Below are 10,965 nucleotides of genomic sequence, written 5' to 3'. Positions count from 1 at the left end.
TGCATGGGTTTTGTCATTTCAATTGAGATCCTCCCAACAGGGTCCAGCTCTAACGAGGGCCATCCTTCCCGATACCATGTCCCACGTGTCTGACATTGAAGACTCGATGTCTATCCCGGAGTCGGCAATCTCCGAGGCAGCCAGCCGTGCTTCATACAGGCACTGGACCATCCCCAAGTTGATCACCGAACTCAAAAAGAAGGGGATCCGTTACTCCGCATCAGCTCGAAAGGCAGAGCTATACCGCCTGCTCTTTCCTGAAACGCCCAGGGCCCTTGAACCACCCAGAACTTCCGAAGACCTGGTCTCCATGTCGACCATCCAGCTATCATTGACCCAGCTCCACGCAACCATAAACAATCTGGCATCCTCGATTTCGGACATCGACGCACGACTCCAGGTCATCGAGAACAAGGATTCCGCATCTCCTCCCCCGGCGGAGCCCGAAGCCATTCCTTCCACTTCCCGGACCAACCCACCAGGTACAAGTCTTGGCACTCCCGACATCGCCCCCGCTTTCTTTGTACCAGAGAATATCAGGCGGGATATCCTAGCAGGAAAGGACATCAACTTGGCCGCTATCCTGATCTCGACCCACGACACAGTCGAAAATCGGACAATTGCCTGCGGAGACGTATCGGTGGTGCTGAGATCTAAAGACGTCCGACTTAACAGGAAACTCACCATTCCCGAGTTCATGCTGACCTTCAGTCTGTACCGTGACATCGTGTGCTCCGTTCATCCCCATCGCAGGGAAGAATTAGATACCTACCTATACCGGATCACCGAGCTAGGTTACAAGTACGGCGGGTCTGCTTTCTACGAGTATCACCGGTCGTTTTCCGCAAAAGCTGCAGCAGCGTTCCTCCAGTACCAGCATGTCACCAACTGGGCCGTCCTGGATATGGAACTCTTTTGCAGGCATTTTGCCGGCCAGAAAGCCCCGGCTTGTGCCAGCTGCCAGTCTGTCCTCCATGCTTCCGACTGGTGCCCCCACATCTCCAATCCAACTTCTGCCAGACCAACGACCAGCTCCAGTGCGCCAAGGTCCAACCCCCTTACGGACAAACTCGGGCGACCTATCACCTTTTTAGGGAAGAACCAAGTTTGCAACAATTTTAATCTGGGGTTCTGCAGTTATGACAAATGTAAAGCATTACACATCTGCTCTATTTGCTTTAGGGCCCATCCGCAGTCCTCCTGTTCCCAGCGCACGGCCAAGCGCTCATGACTAGGCGGGGTCAACATTGACCTATTACTCTCCCTCCTCCAACGGCACCACGATCCCAGTTTCGTCCTGTTCCTCAAGCAGGGTTTCTCCGAAGGTTTCCACACAGGGTTAGTCACCCTCCCACAGGTCACCCATGAATGCCCCAACCTTCTGTCTTCTCTCACGGACCCCGTGGCAGTGGACGAGTTGTTGGAGGCCGAATTGCAGAAGGGCTTCATGATCGGGCCGTTCGCTCAGTCTCCCTTCCTGGTGTATCGGGTCAGCCCCATAGGTCTGGTCACCAAAAAAACCTCAAATAAAAAGAGATTAATATACGACCTGTCTGCTCCTCATGCATCCAGCACCCCCAGCCTAAATTCCCTGGTCCCTTCAGACGAATTTTCAATGCAATACTCCTCCTTGGATGAGGCCATAGAGCTCATCTTACAGGTCGGGGCAGGAGCCTGGTTGTCAAAGGCTGACATTTCTGATGCCTTCAAGCTGCTGCCAATCCTGCCTCACCTGTGGAGGTTCTATGGCATCAAATGGAGGGGTAAGTATTATTTCGCCACCCGCTTGACGTTCGGGTCAAAGAGCAGCCCCTGGCTCTTTGACCAGTTCGCCCAAGCTCTCCACTGGATCCTGGTGAATCACGTCCACTGTCCAAGGGTGATCCATTACTTGGATGATTTCTTGCTCATCGAGCAGGCGGTGCACGCCCCGGACAGGCTGGACAGCCTACTCGATCTGTTCAGCCGCCTGAACGTCCCCGTGGCTTCGGCAAAGGTCGAGGGACCGTCCAGGGTGATCACCTTCCTAGGAATCACCCTGGACACCGTCAAGATGGAGGCCAGCCTTCCCCTGGACAAATTAGTCAGACTCAGGGACTCTGTGGCCAGGCTCATGGGTACCCGCACGGTGTCAAAATTGGAGCTCCAATCTTTGTTGGGGTCCTTCAATTTTGCCGCCAGGATCATGCCCCAGGGCAGATCCTTCACCTCTGGCCTGCTCAGACTCCTCCCAACAGCCTCGGATCAGCATGCCCTCGTCCACCTCGGACGCGATGCGTTGGCGGACCTGGCCATGTGGTCAGTCTTTTTGTCCAGCTGGAATGGCATCTCCCTCTTTGTTCCTCAGTGGAACGATGCCTCCCCCTTGGTGTTTTCTGACGCTGCTGCTTCCCTCGGTTTCGGAGCCATCTGCGGGGACCAATGGTTTGCGGGTCCTTGGCCCACGCAGGTCTCTTCTGACCAGGAGGCTGCCAAGTCCTCCCCCTTACTCGAGGTATACCCCATCGTAGCGGCTGCTCACGTCTGGGGGCAGTCATGGAGGGACAAGCCGGTGTGCTGCATGACAGACAACCAAGCAGTGGTCGACATCCTCGCCAGGGGCAGATCCAGCTCCCCCAAGGTCATGCGTCTAGTTCGCAAGCTCACCTGGCTGTCCTTACAACACAACTTCCGTATCATCTGCAGGCACATCGAAGGCAAGAAAAACACCGCAGCCGATGCCCTGTCCCGCCTAAACTTTAGTTTGTTTTTTCAGATCATGCCGGGAGCACGGAAAGTCGGGATCACCCCCCCGGGGTTCGAAGACTTGATAATGGACTAGATAAGTACGTCTCCGCAGCCCATGGTCTCATCCGCAGGTCACTCTCAGCCAACACTGCCCGGAACTATTTAACGGGGTGGAACACCTTCAGACGGTTCTCACTTCTTCACCCCAGGGGGGACAGGGACAAAGTCTCCTTCGTCCTGGCCTTCCTGGCTTACTGCCACAAGGAGCTACGACTATCCCACAATACCATCAGACTCTACCTGGCAGGGATCCAGCATCACCACATGGTCAGTCACCCCAGTCACTCCTCCTTTTTTTCCTCGCAGGCGGTTAAGGCGGTCCTGAGGGGCATCCAGAAGCTCTCTCCTCCATCCGCTCCCACCAGGCAACCGGTCACAGGGGACATTTTCCAAAAAATTTCGGCCGCCCTAGATGGTAGTCCCTTTGGCCCTTTCAAAAGCCTGGTCCTCAAAGCTGCCCTCTATCTCAGCTTCTACGGGTTCCTCAGGCCTGGGGAGTTCTGCTGCACCTCGGCACGGAACTTAGGGCCAGCAATCGGTCAGCTCCACCGCAGTCTCGACCATTTCATTTTCTTCCTTCCTTCCTCCAAGACCTCCCAAGTCGGTCCGCCAGTGCAGATCGAGTATTTTAATTCATTCAACCCTTGGTGTCCCGTGACCGTTTTCAACCAGCTGCTCTCCGCTCTACGTGACAGAACTCCTGACAGCCCCTTACTGCCTTTTCCCGTGCTCTCACTGACTTCTGCGCAGTTCATCAAACACATCCGCTCCTTAGCCTCGGGGCTAGGTTTTCACGCGGCCTCAATATCCGGGCACTCTTTCCGAATCGGAGCCGCATCCGCTGCTTCCAAACACGGCGTGCCCGCTCACGTCATACGGAAGATGGGACGGTGGCAGTCTTCGTGCTTTTCCCGTTACGTCCCCCATCCACGGGCCGAGATCGCCAGGGCCTTCTCCAGTCTGGTTCTGTAAATTCTCCTCCAATAAACTGCCTAAATTCCTGTTTTGCCCCCTTTTTCTGGCTCACCCGCGTTACATGGCTAAAGGCACACCACTAGCCAAGTTAGGTTCCATCTCCAGTTCTCCACCTTCGGCCAGCGCTCCCCCGGAGCCTTGACCACAAGTACAGCAGGCTGGTTTTCCAGCCTGCATTTGTGGGAGGGGCATAGGGTACTTAACCTTCCCTCGCTGCTCCGTCAGACGCCGGCATCGCGTGGTGCCCCACCCTACCCTCCCTCATCTCCAGTCTTGCTCCAAGCTCAGACTCCCTGGGTTAGCCCCCTTTTTCTGGCTCACCCGCGTTACATGGCTAAAGGCACACCACTAGCCAAGTTAGGTTCCATCTCCAGTTCTCCACCTTCGGCCAGCGCTCCCCCGGAGCCTTGACCACAAATATATATATACATATATATATGTATATGTATATATATATATATTATTTTTTTTTGGGGGGGGGTTTCCGGGGGGGGGGGGGGTCGGGGGTTCTGTCGCACCCCAGGTCTCATTTCCCTGAATCGCTCAGGTTTCATGTATTTACCCGCGTCACTCAGGTTTTTACGTATTTTCCCTGAAATCACTCAGGTCATGTATTTCCCTGAATCGCTCAGGTTTGTATTTTCCTGTCTCTTTCAGGTTGACGGTATTTCCGGGGTGTATGTGTTAGTGTTACGGGCTGTAGCTGCTAGACAGAGATCGTTGATCCAGGGAGTTATTCTGATTGCCTGATTGGAGTCGGGAAGGAATTTTTATTCCCCTAAAGTGAGGAAAATTGGCTTCTACCTCACAGGGGTTTTTTGCCTTCCTCTGGATCAACTTGCAGGATGATAGGCCGAACTGGATGGACGGATGTCTTTTTCGGCCTCATGTACTATGTTACTATGTATTTTCCTGATTTACTCAGGTCACGTATTTCCCTGAAATCGCTCAGGTCTTATTTCCCACAGGTTGTTCGCTTTTGCCTGAATCGGTCAGGATCCAATATATTTGCCTGAAACGCTCAGAGGTTTTCCCGTACCATCAGGAAACTACCAAGTCGCGTCAAGGTTTCCAATGTTTTTCAAGGTCCTACCCGCAGGTGGCTTGAACGATGTCTCCTACACCCTGGCGTTCATAGCCCACTGTCACCGCAAATCTCAGGCTGTCATTTAACACCATCGGGCTGTACCTAGCAGGGATACAGCACTGCGCCAGGCTTCATAATCCAAATGGAGGTTCCATTTCTTCAGTGCAGGCAGTCAAGGCAGCCCTTAGGGGGATCCAGAGGTGCGGGGATGCCCCTACCGCCCGTAGAAAGCCTGTCTCCGGCGAGATGTTTGGGAGACTGTCGTCCGTCCTGGATAGACATTCTTTTGGCCACTCTCCTAGTTTAATTATTAAGGCAGCCATGTATCTCGGGTTTTACGGGTTCCTCAGGCCAGGTGAGTTTACCAGCACCTCCCCTAAACGTCAGGGGTTGCAGGTGCGGCAGTTGTCCTGGGCCCATGACCATTTTTGTCCTCTGGCTCCCTTTCACGAAGGCCAATCAGCATGGGCCTCCCTCGGAGGTCAGGTTTTAAACCTCGAACGATTGGTGGCCGGTCATGGTCCTCCGTCAATTGTTAGCCCTGTTGCAAGATGCCCCCCCTAGATGGCCCACTGCTTCCTTGGCGTGGGGGGGCCCCTGACATCAATTCAGTTCGTGTCCTGCCTCAGGTCTCAGCCATAACCGACTGGCCATCACAGGACACTCGCTCCGAATAGGGGCCGCGTCCTCAACATCAAAAAACGAGGTCCCGGCGCACGCGATCAAATGCATGGGTCGTTGGCGCTCTTCCTGCTCCACAAGATACACACCGAATCCGAATGTAGAGATTTCCCAGGCGTTTTGTAGTCTTGCCCTCTGAGTGGATTTAAAAGCTTTTGGTCACTACTCTGCTCTCCTCGCCTATCTTTGCCCACTACTAGGCTTACCCTCGCTCCTGGCTTCCGGCACAACACAGCCAGCTAGGTCAGGGGAGGCGCTTTACCCACTTATCACAGTTAAGCCTCTCCCATAAGTGGAAGGCTGAAAAGTCAGCCTGAATTTGTGGGAGGGGCATCTTACCTTCTTAAGCTCCAGCCCCCAGCTCCTCAGGGCGCTTCTGTTCACACCCACCCCCCCTGTTCTCAAACACTCCCCTTAGGGTATGCCCACTACTAGGCTTACCCTCGCTCCTGGCTTCCGGCACAACACAGCCAGCTAGGTCAGGGGAGGCGCTTCACCCACTTATCACAGTTAAGCCTCTCCCATAAATGATGTATGATGTTGCCATTAGAAGATGCAGCACTGACATTTTGTTGATGTGAACATGGTTTTGCCTTTATAACAGGCGATGAATCACCTTGTGGGTGATTTGCTGGACTATAAATGTCACTGTTTGCCTCATCAATTTTATCTGTATTGCATGAGAATGATTCCTCCTTATTTTGTGTAAGTGTATAAGTAACATCAGAAAGTGAGTTCATGTTGGAGAGATCTTCACCAGTGAAGGAGATGGATTCCTCCTTAATGTAAGTTATTGGATCTTGTAGTGTCTGATCTTTGGCTGTATAAATGTCATCATCTCGCGGACTTTGTCTATAACCTAAGTCTGGTTCCTTACGTAAAGAAATATAAGGATATTGTGGACAATCATAAATATTAATGACTTTTGTTGCTTCACAAAAAGTCGGTGTCTCAGTAGCACTTTCCAGATTGACTGTGTTTGGATCATATGACGAATGGTTTGCAGCCTGGATATTAATGGAATTACTGTGCTCATTCATAGAATCCAATGAGGAATTAAGGTAGTAAGATCTTCCACCTATATATATGGCCTGAAGGACATCTGAAAGACAAGACAATAAGTAGTCATATAGACAAACTAGGTCCAGCTGTAGAAATATTTACACTGCAAAACAAGTTAATATATTGTTTGGCCATGTTCACATATTTAGGATTCTTTTGGGACTCAGTTGCAGATTCTCCACCTAAATCCTGACAGAATCTATCAAGATTTCACAGCTAATGCAAGTGAATGATGTGTATTATTCCTCATGCACATATATGCAGTGGAACAAAATCTGTACAGTATAATGAAAACCCACAGCATGTCCATTAACTGTGCACATTATCTCCACTGAATGATCAATAGAATTGTATTTCTGTGTATAATCTGTGTGCTTTAGGGCTCATTCAGACGGCCGTATGCTGTCCGCAAAAATACTGAATGCTATCCGTTTTTTTGCGGATCCGCAAAAAAACGGATCCGCAAAAAAACGGATAGCATTCAGTATTTTTGCTGACCCATAGGCTGTATTCACACGTCCGCAATGTGTTTTGCGGATACACGGAGACACGGATCCGCAAAACACGGAAAGCGGCAATGTGCTTTCCGCATTTTGCGGACTGCACATTGCCGACATAATAGAATATGCCTGTTCTTGTCCGCAATTGCGGACAAGAATAGGACATGTTCTATTTTTTTGCGGAAACGGAAGCACGGATGCGGAAGTGCGGATCCGCAAATGTGGATGCGGACAGCACATTCTGTCCCCATAGAGAATGAATGGGTCCGCACCCTTTCCGCAAAATTGCGGAAAGGATGCGGACCCATTTTGCGGACGTGTGAATGGAGCCATAGACTTCAATAGGGCCATGTCCTGATTTTCACGGACAAGTATAGGACATGTTTCATTTATTTTGCGGAACCTTGGAATAGAAAAGGGCCCCATAGAAGTGAATAGGTCAGCATCTAATCCGCAAAAAAACGGATCCGCATTTTTGCGGATAGCATACGGCCGTCTGAATGAGCCCTAAGAGAAAGGAAAGTTATGGATGCTGCAGCCTTTTTACACTGGCACTCATGGGGAAGGGGGGCTCCTACATGGGGTCTTAGCTCTTAAGAGATGTACAGGACAACCCCTTTAATAGTTTTTAGTGGTCAAGCTTGAATGGTCAATGTCCTTTGAAGCTTTCTGTTAGCTCCCTGCACTAGTCTACACCTCACGACTGTCTTCTATGAATGCATCCACCTAGTTAACCCAATTATCAATATGCGTTTTCTAAATCACAGAGTCAGATTGGATAGCAACAGTGAGACAGCGATAATAAATGAGACTTTTTATCATAAAGTTCTAAGGACAATGTCAACCTACTAATTTACTGCTCAAAAGGATCTTTATTTCAAGCAGACAACTTTATATGTTCATGCACAAGAGAGATCAATTCTCCTCTTACCAGATAATGATGTGATCGGCTGGTGATTCTCCATTGTGATGTCCTTGTACAGATCCTTGTGTTCTTCTACATACTCCCACTCCTCCATGGACAGATAGACAGCGACATCCTGACTCCTTATAGGAACCTGATATACACAATGATAGAATCATCACCCAGATACCTTCTTTGCCGTTAGGCTGGTCATACACATGAGATAGCTGATAGCTATCACTGCCAATCTTCCCATATATATGCTTTAACCACTTGCCGTCACGGTATCGCTGATAGGCGTCCAGGCGGCAGCGCTCTCAGGTCTAGTGACGCCTATTGGAGTCATCTCTTGAGACCTGAGATTTCCTGTGAACGCGCGCTCACAGGATTGCGCAGTATACAAGTTTAACTACAGCCTGCCAGCGCTGATCATTGGCTGACAGGCTGTAGATTTTTAAAAATAACCAAATAGGTATATCAGACGCTATTTTGCAAATAGCGTCTGATATACCTGCTCCTCTGGTGGTCCCTTTTGCTTGGACCGACCACCAGAGGACACAGGCAGCTCTGTAAGTAGCACCAAGCACCACACACACACACTTTACACCCCCCCTGTCACTTATTAACCGCTTATTAACCCCTGATCACCCATATTAGACTCCCTGATCACCGCCCTGTCATTGATCACCCCCCTGTAAGGGTCTCTTATCACCGCCAGTTAGTTAGCTACTTGTCAGGTAGTTAGCGCCCAGCCCACCGCACCGCAGTCACTGATTAGTCGCTGATTCATCGCTGTTGCTAATCAGCACTAGTACTATATAGTATCTGTAAGTGATCAAGACTAATCGCAATCAGATCTATATCAGTACATTAGGGTCACGTTAGGCTCTACAAAAAACCCAGTGTTTGCCCGATCAGGCCTGATCTTGTGCCCACACTTGCATTCAGTCCGCCCCACCGCAGTGACAGAAATTTTTATTTTCTGATCACTGCAAAAACACAGTAAAATCGCTGTGGCGCTATAAAGATCACTTTTGAGCTTTTTGGATCTTTATTAGCGCTCGCAGCTTTACTTCGCAAGCACTCATTTTTACTAGGCAGGTGTGCTCTTTTTCCTGGGTAGTCTCAGAGGAATATCCCCTAAATTTAGTTAGCCCAAAATGTCAAAAAAGGGGCATTTTTACGCATTTGAATTCCAAACTACTTCTCACGCTTTAGGGCCCCTAAAATGCCAGGGCAGTATAAATACCCCATAAGTGACCCCATTTTGGAAAGAAGGCACCCCAAGGTATTCCGTGAGGGGCATGGAGAGTTCATAGAAGATTTTTTTTTATAGTCACAAGTTAGCGGAAATTTTTTTTTTTTTTTCTTACAAAGTCTCATATTCCACTAACTTGTGACAAAAAATAAAATCTTACATGAACTCACCATTCCCCTCACGGAATACCTTGGGGTGTCTTCTTTCCAAAATGGGGTCACTTGTGGGGCATTTATACTGCCCTGGCATTTTAGGGGCCCTAAAGCGTGAGAAGTAGTTTGGAATCCAAATGAGTAAAAATTTGAAAATCCCTGTGAAATCCTAAAGGTACTCATTGGAATTTGGGCCCCTTTGTGCACCTAGGCTGCAAAAAAGTGTCACACATGTGGTATCGCCGTAGGGCAATGTGTTTTGGGGTGTATTTTTACATATACCCATACTGTGTGTGAGAAATATCTCTGTAAATGACAACTTAAAAAAAAAAATTATACAAAGTTGTCAATTTACAGAGATATTTCTCTCACCCAACATGGGTATATGTAAAAAATACAGCCCAAAACATATTGCCCTACTTCTTCTAAGTACAACGATACCACATGTGTGACACTTTTTTGCAGCCTAGGTGTGTAAAGGGGCCGAAAGTCCAACGAGTACCTTTAGGCTTTACAGGGTTGCTCACAATTTAGCCCCGCCCAAAATGCCAGAACAGTAAACACACCCCACAAATGACCCCATTTCAGAAAGTAGACACCCCAAGGTATTCACTGAGGGGCATAGTGAGTCCGTGGGAGATTTATTTTTATTTTTTTGCTAGAAGTTAGCGGAAATGGAAACTTTATTTTTATTTTTTTTCCTCAGAAAGTGTCATTTTTCCCGCTAACTTGTGAAAAAAAATTAAATCATACATGAACTCACCATGCCCCTCCGCGAATACTTTGGGGTGTCTTCTTTCTAAAACGGGGTCATTTGTGGGGTATTTATACTATCCTGGCATTCTAGCACCTCAAGAAACATGACAGGTGCTCAGAAAGTCAGAGCTGCTTCAAAATGCGGAAATTCACATTTTTGTACTATAGTTTGTAAAGGCTATAACCAGGGCCGTCTTTACCAAGGGGCAAAAGGGGCAGCTGCCCTGGGCCCAGTTGCTCCTGGGGGGCCCAAGGCAGCTGCCTCTTGAGCCCTGCTAGCTACTGCCCTGGGTGTCAGGCTGTCGGCTACACAGGCATCATGATCGTACTGTGCTAATGATCTTAATTCTAGGACCTTAATGAGTTTTGCTTTAGGACCTTAATGACATCATTACCATGTGACCAGTAACCTAGCAATTACTGGTCACATGGCTATGAGGTCATCACAGGTCCTACAGAAGTTAACTGTGGAGCTTTTTTGTGTAAAGATTACATCAGAAAAAGGTGACAGGGGCTGTTATGTTAATATACTGTAAACTACTGTATAGTGGGGTGCTGTATACTGTGTGGTGGGCTGTATATTGTGTGGTGGGCTATATATTGTGTAATGGGCTGTATATTGTGTGGTGGGCTGTATACTGTGGGGGGGCATGTATACTGTGTGGTGGGCTGTATCTGTATACTGTGGGGGGCCTGTATAGTGGGGGGGGAGTGCTATACTGCTGTACTGTATAGTGTGGGGGGCTGTATCGTGTATAGTTTGGGGTGCTGTATACAGTGAGGTGTTGTATACCGTGAGGTGC

At 49.1% G+C, this 10,965-nt stretch overlaps 1 protein-coding gene across 1 annotated transcript in view; it reads left to right on the top strand.

The window, feature by feature from the left end:
* The first annotated feature begins 10,624 nt into the window (after window positions 1-10,624).
* Window positions 10,625-10,965, top strand: part of LOC122941346 (oocyte zinc finger protein XlCOF7.1-like) — an 82,242-nt gene continuing 81,901 nt past the window's right edge. Inside the window, exon 1 of the mRNA XM_044298495.1 lies at window positions 10,625-10,666. The gene's annotated coding sequence lies outside the window, so the exon portion shown is untranslated. The remainder of the gene's footprint in view (window positions 10,667-10,965) is intronic.

The sequence above is a fragment of the Bufo gargarizans genome, chromosome 6, assembly GCF_014858855.1.
Source record: "Bufo gargarizans isolate SCDJY-AF-19 chromosome 6, ASM1485885v1, whole genome shotgun sequence".
In the NCBI taxonomy this organism is placed as follows: Eukaryota; Metazoa; Chordata; class Amphibia; order Anura; family Bufonidae; genus Bufo; species Bufo gargarizans.
The sequence above is the reverse complement of the archived record's forward strand: the minus strand, read 5'-3'. Positions and strand labels throughout refer to the sequence as shown.